This window comes from Choristoneura fumiferana, chromosome 6 (genome assembly GCF_025370935.1).
Source record: "Choristoneura fumiferana chromosome 6, NRCan_CFum_1, whole genome shotgun sequence".
Classification (NCBI taxonomy): Eukaryota; Metazoa; Arthropoda; class Insecta; order Lepidoptera; family Tortricidae; genus Choristoneura; species Choristoneura fumiferana.
Window position 1 is genome coordinate 12,075,185 of NC_133477.1, and position 12,240 is coordinate 12,087,424.

Genomic DNA, 12,240 nt, shown 5'->3' on the forward strand with positions numbered 1-12,240 from the left:
ATCAGTGGAGGTGTAATTTTAATTAAAATTAAATTAGTTACAGGTGTGGAATAATGGGCGGTTCTCTTAAAAGGCCGTGGTAATTTAGATACTGTACTTTAATTACTGTTTCGCTTAAATATACACTTGTACTGACAGTGTTGTGGTTCAGTCGTATATACAGGGTGGCTCATTTAGATCGGTCAGTATGGGAAATTCTGAAACTAGAAGGCATACGAAGATCTGTTCTTAGGAACTATGTCATCCATTTTACGTACGTAACAAGAAAAACTGCATTCATACATTTAAAAAAACACTTGAACTCAGTTCGGGAATCGAACCCGGTCGTTTAGAAAAATAAAACGTACATTATTTCTATTTGGATATTCGTAGTGTAGGTCATATCATAAGCAATAAATATTTCATATTCTTTAATAATCTAAGTTTTATTTTTCAAAACGTCCGGGTTCGATTACAGAGCTGAGTAGTTTTTTTTATAATGTATTAATGCAGTTTTTCTGTTTATTAAAATCAATGACATGGTTTCCAAGAACAGATTCTTCGTATGTCGAATGCAGGAGCAAAAGTTATTGCACGTGATGATGGCTTCACTCCGGTAGTGAACCGGAAACGCCGTCTAAAGCGCAACGCAATCAGCGTGGGACTGTTCTTGCAGCGTCGTCCTGTATTCAAGTTCCAGTACCGAGGTTGGACGTCCTGTCTCGGTCGGACAAGAAGACGACGCCTGAGAAAGTGTTCGAGCACGTCCGCGAGGCGGTACAGCGCCGGTTACAGTGAGCCCAGCTAGAGCTGTCCATCATCCAGCTCGAATCTCAAAGGGCTAACATTTTTTGCTCATTTAGACTCCAAGTGCCTGCCAAGCACCAGCAGATGTTCCTGCGCTCTGACGTCTGGCCGGAGGGTGTAGTGTTCCGTCGTCTTAGGGTAGCGACGAAAACGACGTTCAAAAATCCCTAATTAGTTTAGTTTTTTTCGAGTAGTTTTTTTTGTATGTTTTTCTCGAGTTTTTATGTATGATTGTATTTTTTTGTGTATATAATTTGATTTGACAGTGCATTGGTTTTCTAACTGTAATGCTGTAATTTTTATTGCTAAATAAATAAATAAAATAAATAAATAAATGTCTTATAGTTTCAGACTTTCCCATACTAACCGATCTAAATCAGCCACCCGTATAGGGGAAGAACCAAGTATGCCGTGATGTTTCTGCTAAACTGGCTGGCTGGAAAAATACGCTTTGCAGGAAAAGTGTCGTTGATATCGATGATAATATCACATCCCACTTCCCTCTAATATTATAAATGCGAAAGTTTGTAAGTGTGTTTGTTTTTTATCTTATCACGCCTAAAAATAAAAAAATAAGCAATAAAGATTTTGAATTTGAATTTGAATTTGAATTTGAACCTCGAACTGATTTAGATGAAATTCGGTATATACATACTTTAAGTCCCGGGGAAGGACATTAGGATAGTTTTAATCCCGGAAAATTGCATAGTTCCCGCGGGATGATGATAAACGAATTCGAAGTGGACGGAGTCGCCGGCAACAGCTAGTTTGCCAGACATTAGTTTGTTTTTGATAATAATCAATAACCTAGTCATGACATTACTAAAAGCATAGGTGTGTGTGAGCTAACCAAAATTCCCGATCACCAGATCACCAGATGCTATTTGACTCTGAATTCTTAAATAACAAAATTAATTTTAAATTGATCCAAAACAAGAGCAATATTTCTCATAAATACAAGATTAGCATTTACAAACTTTATCGCATCTTGTTTCCACCGAAAATGGGTAGGTAAGTTATAATTTACGAGAAGCAAAACAAAAGTTATTTATAATCCGCAAAGATTAAAGTCGGTGAGGTCTCATTATTTTATATCTTATCGAATTACGTGCATCAAATTTAAGAAACGTTCATAATAATAATAATACAATTTTATTTATTTCTCCTCTACAAACTTAAGTAGAGAACACATAAGTATTATAGCGTGGCGCAGTTCGCAGGTGCCTGAACTAGGAGGTACGGTCAAGGACTTTATTTCATGAGACACCATGGAACATTTGCAAAAGAAAAATCATAACGATTTTCATTGTTAATTAATGCGACGTCACTATTACGTTTACTGTGAAATGGTTCCATGGTGGTTCATGAATTACAAAATCCTTCACCGTATCTATGTGTGACAGGATAATGAAGGTTGACACAATTCAGCTTGGACCGCATATAAGCTTTATGTTAAATTTCACGCAGTGCATTATAAAGACGTTTTGAGAGCTTCGCCCCTAGTCAGTTTCTCAACAAAGAATAAAAAATATTTTATCAGGGGTTCTTAAATTATTAAAAATGCGGCCCACTAATAATTATTTTTAGTGAAAAAGTAATAATTTCAAACAGTTGAGAAAACGCGAACGCTTTTATTTTTCTGTGACAGAGTGCCCTCAGTAAAATAATGAAGGATTTATGTTGGTACTTCATTTTGGTTCTATGTAACGATTTTTGTTAAACACATACAAACATAAACACACATGAAAAAATATTTATTTGAATAAATTGTAATTTTGATGAAGTAATTGTAAAGGCTTTCTGAATTAAAAACATAGATTCATATTAAGTAGGTATTTATATTTCTACTGTATGAGATCGGCCTTAGATTCCAAAACTAAGTCGCACGGAAATAATAGGTCTTTCATCATCTCATTTAACTTCCGTAATATTTTTACTCCGTCTCAAATCGTTGATTTAACAATTAAAAGTTTGAAAGGTTGCCACTAAATAGAGAATTTTACACGGGTAAAATCTACAACTCTCTTTCTAACTACTTAAATCTGAAAGAGACGTGACAAGCAAGGAAGGGCTACGTGAAATGCCGAGCACACAGAAGGTGGCTTTTGTAACGAGCTCTAAAATAAAGGCAACCCTCTTGTACCTGCTTTTGTGTGGCTCTTTACTACGGGGTGCTACGGGTCAGTGAGATACACCTTCAGCTTCATCGTAAAGTCTGAGTACGTATACAAGCATTTTAAATCCTGTCGAAATGGTTCAAGTGCCTTTTAATTTTTAATTAATGACTTAGCAGAGAAGTTATTTTGAGTGAAGCCAGACGAGCTTTTTTGAGTTGTGAGTCGCGTATTTCCTGTCACGCAATTTCTGTTATGTTGTATGATATCCGCAGTAGAACTAAGGTTACCGAAATAGCCCGAAGAATTGCGAAACTGAAGTGGCAGTGGGCGGGGCAGATTGCTCGCAGGACTGATGGCCGATGGGGTCAGAAGGTTCTCGAATGGAGTCCGCGGACCGGGAGACGAGCTGTCGGTAGGCCTCCAACAAGATTGAGCGACGACCTGGTTAAGATCGCGGGATCGCGGTGGATGCGAATAGCACAAGACCGGTCTGAGTGGAGAGCCTTGGGGGAGGCCTATGTCCAGCAGTGGACGTCTTTCGGCTGGCATGATGATGATGATGATGAATTTCTGTTGCATTCGGTTTTATTTTATACAAAAGTCCAGTTAGTGCTACACGGCGTCTGAAAATGAGTTTTACACAAATAGGTCTTTTGCATGAAATTAAAAAATCTACTAAATCGGGTACTCTTGACAGATTGATCTTGTTTGACAGATTTGATGATGACACAACTAAAAAAATACGCAGGTTGGAGGCCGTATTGCGTAAAGTTTCTGACGCTCGCGATCGCAATCAAATGACAGATTTCGTATACAAAAAACTATCAATTGATTGCGATCGCGAGCGTCCGAAACGTAACGCAATACAGCCTCTGGTTTCACTCTTAAGGTATTATCGAATTAGATCAAGTTAGACACTATAGGTATGTTATGTAGGGTAACGGAGAAAGTGATTGACCAACGCCAGTAATTGGCCACATTACGAAAAACATTGTACTGTGCTGTTTATCATTTTAGTTCGATAAGTAGCGTTAGATAGTGCGGCAACAACTTTATATTTATTTACTTTTATAATTGGCTCCTATCTTTAGGCTCATTATTCCAGTAAAATACTATGAAAGGAATAATATTTTATTCAACTTAATGGTCAATTACATTACAAAAACCCAACCTAAAGTAAAGAACAATAAAATAAAGACTTTGTTATAAAATTATGTTAATGATTACAAATTAGGGCACTGGCTACTAGTAGTAAACGTGATTGAATTCCACTATTCAGCGAACCGCCATTCTACATATCCATAGCAACGAACACTAAAATAGAGCACTAGAAATAGAGAGCCGATAAATCACCATCCATCAACCTAGGGCTTCGATTTACATACTATCCCGTCGGCAATTATTAGCAGCGATAATTACATTAGACTTTGAAATGATATTCGAGGAGACTACATACCTAGGTAGTTTTAGTAATATCAAAATGAAGCCGATTTGTAGCTTTGTCAAAGACAATATTTTACTTTTAATTTTCTAATTTCGACGTCATAGCAACACATTGTTATTTAAGTCACTTAATCTGTATATTTCTATGTTCAATATAGTATTTAAGTATAATTATTAAAGTTTTATTTAATACAACTACATTTAAGATTCTATCGAACTTAAACAAGCATTAGTGGTGTTTTCAGTCAATAGTTTGTTTTCCGTTGGATCCCACAAATGCACTTAAAGCATTGACCAAAAATGTAATATTAATAACTTGTTGGCCGCCCCGGTTTTGCTGGGTAGCAATAAAATATTTAACAAAATGTTTCCGGTGTATATCTTCTGTATAGCTCTTTGTCATCAAACATTTTCAAATCAACATTTTCACTTTTCTGTACGTCCGTTTCAAACATTTTCTTTCATAAAACTTATCCTTATAATGACAATCATAACAAAAAAAATAACTACCTTATCAAATACTCGTCTAATATATAGTTGGATCACATATTTTTAATTAATACGTATATTATTCAATAATAAACTAACGCTCTCAAGTTTTAGCTTATTAAAATTCTCATAAGACTGATTTGAATAGAGCAGACTGCGTTAAAAAAATAGTGACGGTTTAACGGAAGACTGTAAGCTATTCAGGTTCGTGATCAGCCGTAGGACGCCCCTGTCGAACATAGGCCTCCCTCCCCCATCCCAAGGGTTCGTGTTTTTTTTTATAATAGCCACCCCATATACAGTATACCTTCAATACGACCAAGTCAGCAGGTGTTACAACTGCGAAGCTACTTCTTGAAAATGTATACGTAACAAAATACCTCAAAGTGGGTCATATTTTACCGTGGTGAGACCGCACTGGCAGCATTAGTGTAAGTGAAGGCGTAGTTTAGGCATAAGTTACAATAAGAGCGTTGTTAAATGTACTGTGAGCAGGCACATTAGATGGCGTTAAGTGGAACATGTTGCATGAGTGAACATTGAAAATTGAATCAATATTTTTCCGGTCTGACATTTCTTCAAATAATTTTACGAGTTCATTAATTAACACCGAAATTTGATACAGCGAAATAACAAAAATTAAGAATTAAACTGGTTAGATGATTATCGGTTATATCTCTCAAAAGCGATCTTTTCCAGACAGCCATTTTATGCGGAAACAAATACAGACTAAAGTAGGTGGCAAAATCAAATCTACAGAAAAATCAGTAAAACTATGTTTACATAATATCGCACCCCCAGTACAACACTGCACTAAGTCAAAATAGCTCATTTTTCAGAATCGACGAAAAACCGTTATCCATGTTATTCAAAGTTATAGCGAAAGTGTCGTGAACGTTGCATGTGTAGAATTCAATGCGTATCTGTTTACAATAGTTGAGATGATTCTAACTACGTAGATAAAGCAATATAATGCATATTTTGACTTAATTCACTGTTGCAGAGTGATAGAACGAAATAATAAAAAAATATTTCGAGTTACGCGATTTATACTGATTAATTCTGAAATAATGCACTGATGTGCTATTGTTTTTTTTTTCAGATTCATTACACAATAACGACCCATTTGTTTTGGTTCCAGAAATGGTACCTATTGAACGAGAAATAAAAGACAAAACTTGACTCAAATGAATGCACATTTATTATTAAACAAAAACCCTTTTTTTAAATAAAACAAACACTCATGAAAAACGTAATATGTTAAACTTCAAGTACCAAAAAATATAATTTTTCTAACGTATGATTTTCCTGTATTCTAGTGCACCTTGGAGTTTTTTCTTACACTTAACATAACTTAACGAATAAAAGACTAGCCACGCATTCAACCTATTATAAAGACGTGGACCTAAAAAAACGAAAAAAAGACGAAGAAAACGCGCATTTTGGTGTTGTTACTGACTATTAGAACTTCACATGATTTATATAGGAGTGGGATATCGATAGGGACGAAACGTAGAAACTTTGAAAACCGCTCTCTGGGCTCTTTCTAGGCTTAGTAGTGACGTTTTAGCCAAGCAAATAAATATCAACTTTCGAACTCTACTGCATAGAGCTTCGATATGGTTTTTAAAAGAGAGCGATTCGTCAATTATAATTCCTAAGTATTTTATTTTGCTAGTAAAAGCTATGTCCGGACATGTACAACTTTTACTTGCAGGATCTTAACATTCGTGAGCATATAGCTTAAAGTTTGTGCTGGGGTTAATTGTAACCTGATATGATTTCCGAATTGCAAACTAAAGAACCTGGTCTATTGGATTCATCATTAGATGATTCACTTGAGCTGCTGGAGCTTGACGATAATGAACTGGAAGTTGTTGAGGAGCTCGAGGTATTACAAGCGGGCGAGATAATATTTGTTTAGCTTATAATCTAATCTTCTTCTTCACTCTGATCAGATAAAACAGGAACAGGTACCTCCCTATCTGAAACTCCAACGGCTGGTGCTGTCACCACTGACAGCTCGTTGGTTGATGATGCAACACTTGTATTTTCGACACCTTTTTCCACGCTCCATTGTTGAACAGAGTGTCTGGATTCCTCTGCGGTCCCTTCCGATGCCTTTTCAAGCAACATAAGACCGCAACCCCGCTTCATCTGCCAAAAATAAATAGCAAAAATAATTCATTCAACAATAGTGCATTATCTAAAAAATAAAAAAATATCTTCTTAAAAATTAGTAACTAAATGAATTGTTAATACATTTATTTTAATTTATAATGTAAATTAGTTTTAAGGGTAAAACATAGTATATTATGAGGTTTCAACAAAATTAGAGCATAAATTATATATACCATCAATAGTGTATCATTTAATTGATTTTCAGCTTTTAGGAACAATACAGAAGCATTTTGAAATAATACAAAAAATCTTACTTACCTTCGTCAACAATACAGAACTATTTCGAAATAGTATCAAACACGTTGTTTAAGCACATTCACGAACACTGAATTAAAGCTAAATAACTCCGAGTAATTTTCGTAGTACAACCAACAACACCATATTATTACGAAATAATTCACTGTTGCAGAAAGGCTTTACGTGTCGATCCTAAGGCAGACAAGTCGCAACTGGAAATAATTTTGTGTTCGCGGAATAATTCCGGCAGCACGTCTTCACCAATAGAGAGTCACAGCGCCACCTGTGGGACATTTTTGTAGATATAAATACGCCGGTCTTCGTGACTTACGCGGCAATTTTTTGGCTATTCAGTAATAATACAAAGTAAATTTTGAAATTTTTCGACATAATACAGTGTTGTACTGGGGGTGCGATATACTATATTATAGTACAAAGAATTTGGTCTCCTTTGAGTTTTAAGTGAAATATGTAAGTAGTTAACAAATTTTAAAGTCACAATAAAAATATAAATATTAGTAATCTGAACTGAACAAAAATTCCAAAATATATCACGTCTTGGTACTTACGTGATATATTTTGGAATTTCAAAATGGGAATCTAATGAATGCCGGGTAACGACCTCGTTGATCTAATATGATACAAAATTCAATGAAACGGGGTGTCTGGAAGATATTACTCGCTCGCCAGAGCAATCTGACGTCCAGTGAGGAGCGTTAAGGTTTTATTTCCATCGAGTACAGCGCAGACAGGTAGTGTAGCACATAATGGAAAACGTAAATAAGTGTGTTCCCAGCGTGCGGTCCATTTCGCGCCCCGAGTCCTCATTATGCCGCCTTTATCGCAAAATAACGGGCGAAGGACGAAAACCTAATCAGACCCCGTCATCGTGTACGAATTGCACTCCTTTCCTTGTATTCCCCACGGACTCCAACTCGATTCCTTCTTTCTAACATAACAAACTTCGTTGGGAATCGACTATTTCCTTCCCAAGTTTAATTAAAAAGGTTTTTTTACCTTCCGGGTGTGCTGGAAGTGCGTACTTGGAAAGTTTATGCGCCAATGTTACTTATTTACAGACAAGAGTTTGCCGTTGCAATGGAAAATGGTATTACGTTTTTTAATTTTTATCCACCGCATCAAATCAGGGCAGTGAAATAATTTGAGTGAGCTTTCTCTACGTTTTATCTTTTTTTTCAATTTTTTCATTTGATTGTGTAGATCCCAAAGCTTTCGCAGATAATTGCAAATAATTGTAAGCCATTATAGAGGCTACGTAATGTAGGCCTTACAAAAAAAAAATAGAGTAATGTAAACAAAATGTACCCCATTTTGAATATGGATCAATCACAATGAATAAATCCTGATAAAACATTTACCACAGTAAGTTCATCATTTACCACTGTTCAGTCTCACTCAGTCAAAGTAATCCAAGCACTGCTGAAATATTCCGGATTAGTTTTAAAACATCTTGTATAGTCAAACACATTTAGCCATTAAATTCTACCCACTACATCGTATCATATCATGACCGTAATAGGAACGTGGCAGGAACGGATTGTCAAGCGCACACATACATGACACGCGACGGCGACGGTGGCATAGTCTTATACCTACTTTTCAATACAAAGAATACATGTTTGCCTGAAACGTTGCTATAATGGTCATGATAATGATATGGTGTAATGGGTAGTGACCTTTAAAGCTGAGTTTAGACTTGCAAGAAAAATTGTGCAAGTTGCATTACATTGACTGCGCTCGATTGACCACTAGAAACTCGTTGGCTTTACGGCCTCGCAATGTAATGCAACTTGCACGATTTTTCTTGCAAGTCTAAACTCGGCTTAAGGTTACCTCGTAGTCTGGGACCATTGATACTATAGTCAGTAGTCCCATTAATTAAGTACAGTTGTTTCAACGGTAAACTAGGAGGTGTCCAAACTCAACGAACAAACTTTGTAGTGGCTTGTATAGTCAAAGCCGAATTTAGTTCAATGATAAGATTTGACACCTATACTCGAATCTAGTTTCAAGAGACGTGCTAAAGTTTAACTGCTTGGTTCCATTGGCTACTAAGTTTAGCTTTGACCTAAATCTCCCTTAACCTAAGTTTAGGTTAGTTGTATCAATATTAGAGGCAAGACCAAAGATAATCATAATTTGTAAGAAATTATAAATAACTTACAAATTATCCTCCTGAGGTTCTAAATGATAATACTATTTAGTACATATTGTTAGCAATAGAATTTATATCTTTTGAAAAAGGAATAGTATCAGTTTCTCTGTATCATTCAATTTATTATACTAAAACTAACACTAACAATTTATTAAACTAGTGTAAGTATACCGGTTTAGACAGAAGCAAACTAGAATCGTCGTCTATTATATTATATGGAGCCCTTATGACTCTACACATGCCCTGCTCGTAGAAAAAGTCCAGAAGGCTTTTCTAAGATTCTTATACAAAAAAAGTTATTGGTATTATCGATTTTTGTATCCAACTCAGTTTTCAGCAATCACTCGCTGCTGATGACAACATGTCGCATACTTCGTGGCGAGTCGGACTGCCCTGAGCTAGTCGGTAGACTTGAGCGATTGTTTGTCCCTACGTACTCGCCGCTGTATCCGCGTCGGACCTGCAGGGCTACTACGAAACCCGAAACTCGAAGTTCGTATCGTACCGTCCCTCTCGCTCTCGTATTAAATAGTATAAGTGTCAGAGGGAAAACACGACACGAACTTCGAGTTTGGAGTTTCGTATTAGCCCTGATGTGCCCTTAGTGTAAGTTTTCGGTTACACAATACGTCTCGATCGCGTTCGCGTTAAAATCTCAATTTGTGTGCAAACACAAACAGCGCCTCTAGCGGAACGTTTGCGATTTTAATGTTTCCATAGAAATTGAGATTTTAACGCGAACGCGATCAAGACATATTTTGTAACCGAAAACTTAGACTAAGGGTACTGGACCTGCTAGCTGGGAGGCTGTCGGCAGTTTGCAGTAGGTAAATACTTTAGGTTTTGCGAGGAGATGGATAAAAGGAAATCGAGCGTTAGCTACTCACCTTGTCTTGTTAAATTTTAATTTAGATTTGTTCATTTTTAGTTTTACGGTGAATTGGATGTATATCTGTAATGCCGTTTAAATGTTATGATAAATAAACAGATAAATTATATTATTGTATTTTTTTGTTTTATTGATTTGTTTTGATTGATTTTTACTTTTATATAAATTCTGTAAAATTTTATTAATTTATATGATTACTAGCTCTGTAGCTGCAGTATGAAAAATAGTAGTTATTATACCTCCATTCCACCCCCGCCTATACGTCCCACGTATACGTCCCGCCTATACGCACCCAGTTCGGATTATGAACTTCACCCACATCATTGAATTTCTCCGTGGGTTTGTTCAGGTTTCCTCACGATGTTTTCGCCGTAAAGCCCGTGGGAAGTTTCAAATATAATTTCGCTCATGGATTTCAAAAAACTTAGAGATGCGAACCGGGGTTTGAACCTACGATCCTCTGCTTGAGAGGCCATAGGTCAAACCACTAGACAACCACGGCTTTTACATACATACATCATCAGGCCATGGCATGGACACAACTTTTGGTCAAAATGCACATTAAGACTATTTAAACAAGCCTTCTGTTTCTTTGAGTTTCAGTGCCAGCTTAACTGACTGCCCCATCATTAGAGCCTGGTACTTATCCTTAGTCAAAATACATCTTAAGTACGACAAAATATTCAAAGAAGTCTAAACATTGCTATAAAAATAAGATTTATAATATATTAAGATATATCATCAGAGCACCAAGATTCGTATCAATAAAACAATGTAACTAGGTGAAATGAAAATCGAAAGATTCCGTTACATACACAATACAATACAATGACTCTTTATAGTACACCAGAAATAGTAAGCGATACAGAAAACAGGTACACATATAGAGAGAAAATTACAAGATAAGAAATAAGCGGCCCTACCGAATACACAAAATGAAGCTAATATAGCAAAAGTCGTATGGTTGGCTGCGCAAACGTTTTTGCGTGCAAGATCTTAAAATTTGCCTGATTGCGTCAGTTAAAGTCCTTCTGGTCGTTTGTTATTCTGGCTGGTTTATGTGATGGCTACGGCTTCCATTATTTGGGGCAAGCAGCACATAAAACTGGCAATCACAAACCTCTACACGTTCAAGACCTACGTTGTTAGCCACCCTCCCTAACTTTGTTAACACAAAAAAATTACGGACTTATAAAAGGGACGCTGTATGGGGTGCGCTTACTTCTCAATGGAACGGGGTCAATGCCACAAAATTAAATAGAAAAGTTAATACAACGGGGAAGTGTTATGGATACCCGCCCAAGGGCATCGACCTGGATGGGATTCGAGCGTTTCAACCGCCTATTAAATAAATAAATAAAATAAACATTATTCAGTACTATAAATGTAACAACTGCTTACTTACAAATCAACTACGCTAAATTAACGCAAAAATGCTAAGTATACATAGTTAGTATTATATATTTAAGACACATAATAAGTAATAGTACAAGTGTTAAGATTAATTTGTTTACGCCTCATTAGGTACGAGTAAGCGTCTTCTGCTCCCCGTACTAGTATAAAACTGTATCACGGTGGAACAGGATTCGCCGTTCTCTTTAACTTACCTAAAATCTATTAAAGTTAAACAAAACTAAACATAACTAATTAATTACTTGTAAACGATCACCCAAATGCGGAAGCGTAACCTAAGAATGAAAACAAAAGATGGCAGGTAGTAACGATGCCGAGCCACATTGGTCACATTTTTTTATGAATGGCCTGTAGAATAAATGATGCCACTACTTTACATTATTTTTAAACGTATACTCTACTAGATATTCTACAAACTGTAACAGAATTTTTATGTGCCTACGAAAAAAAAACCCTCGAATGACCCTATATATTATAATATACACTATTTTTAATAAACCTACATATGT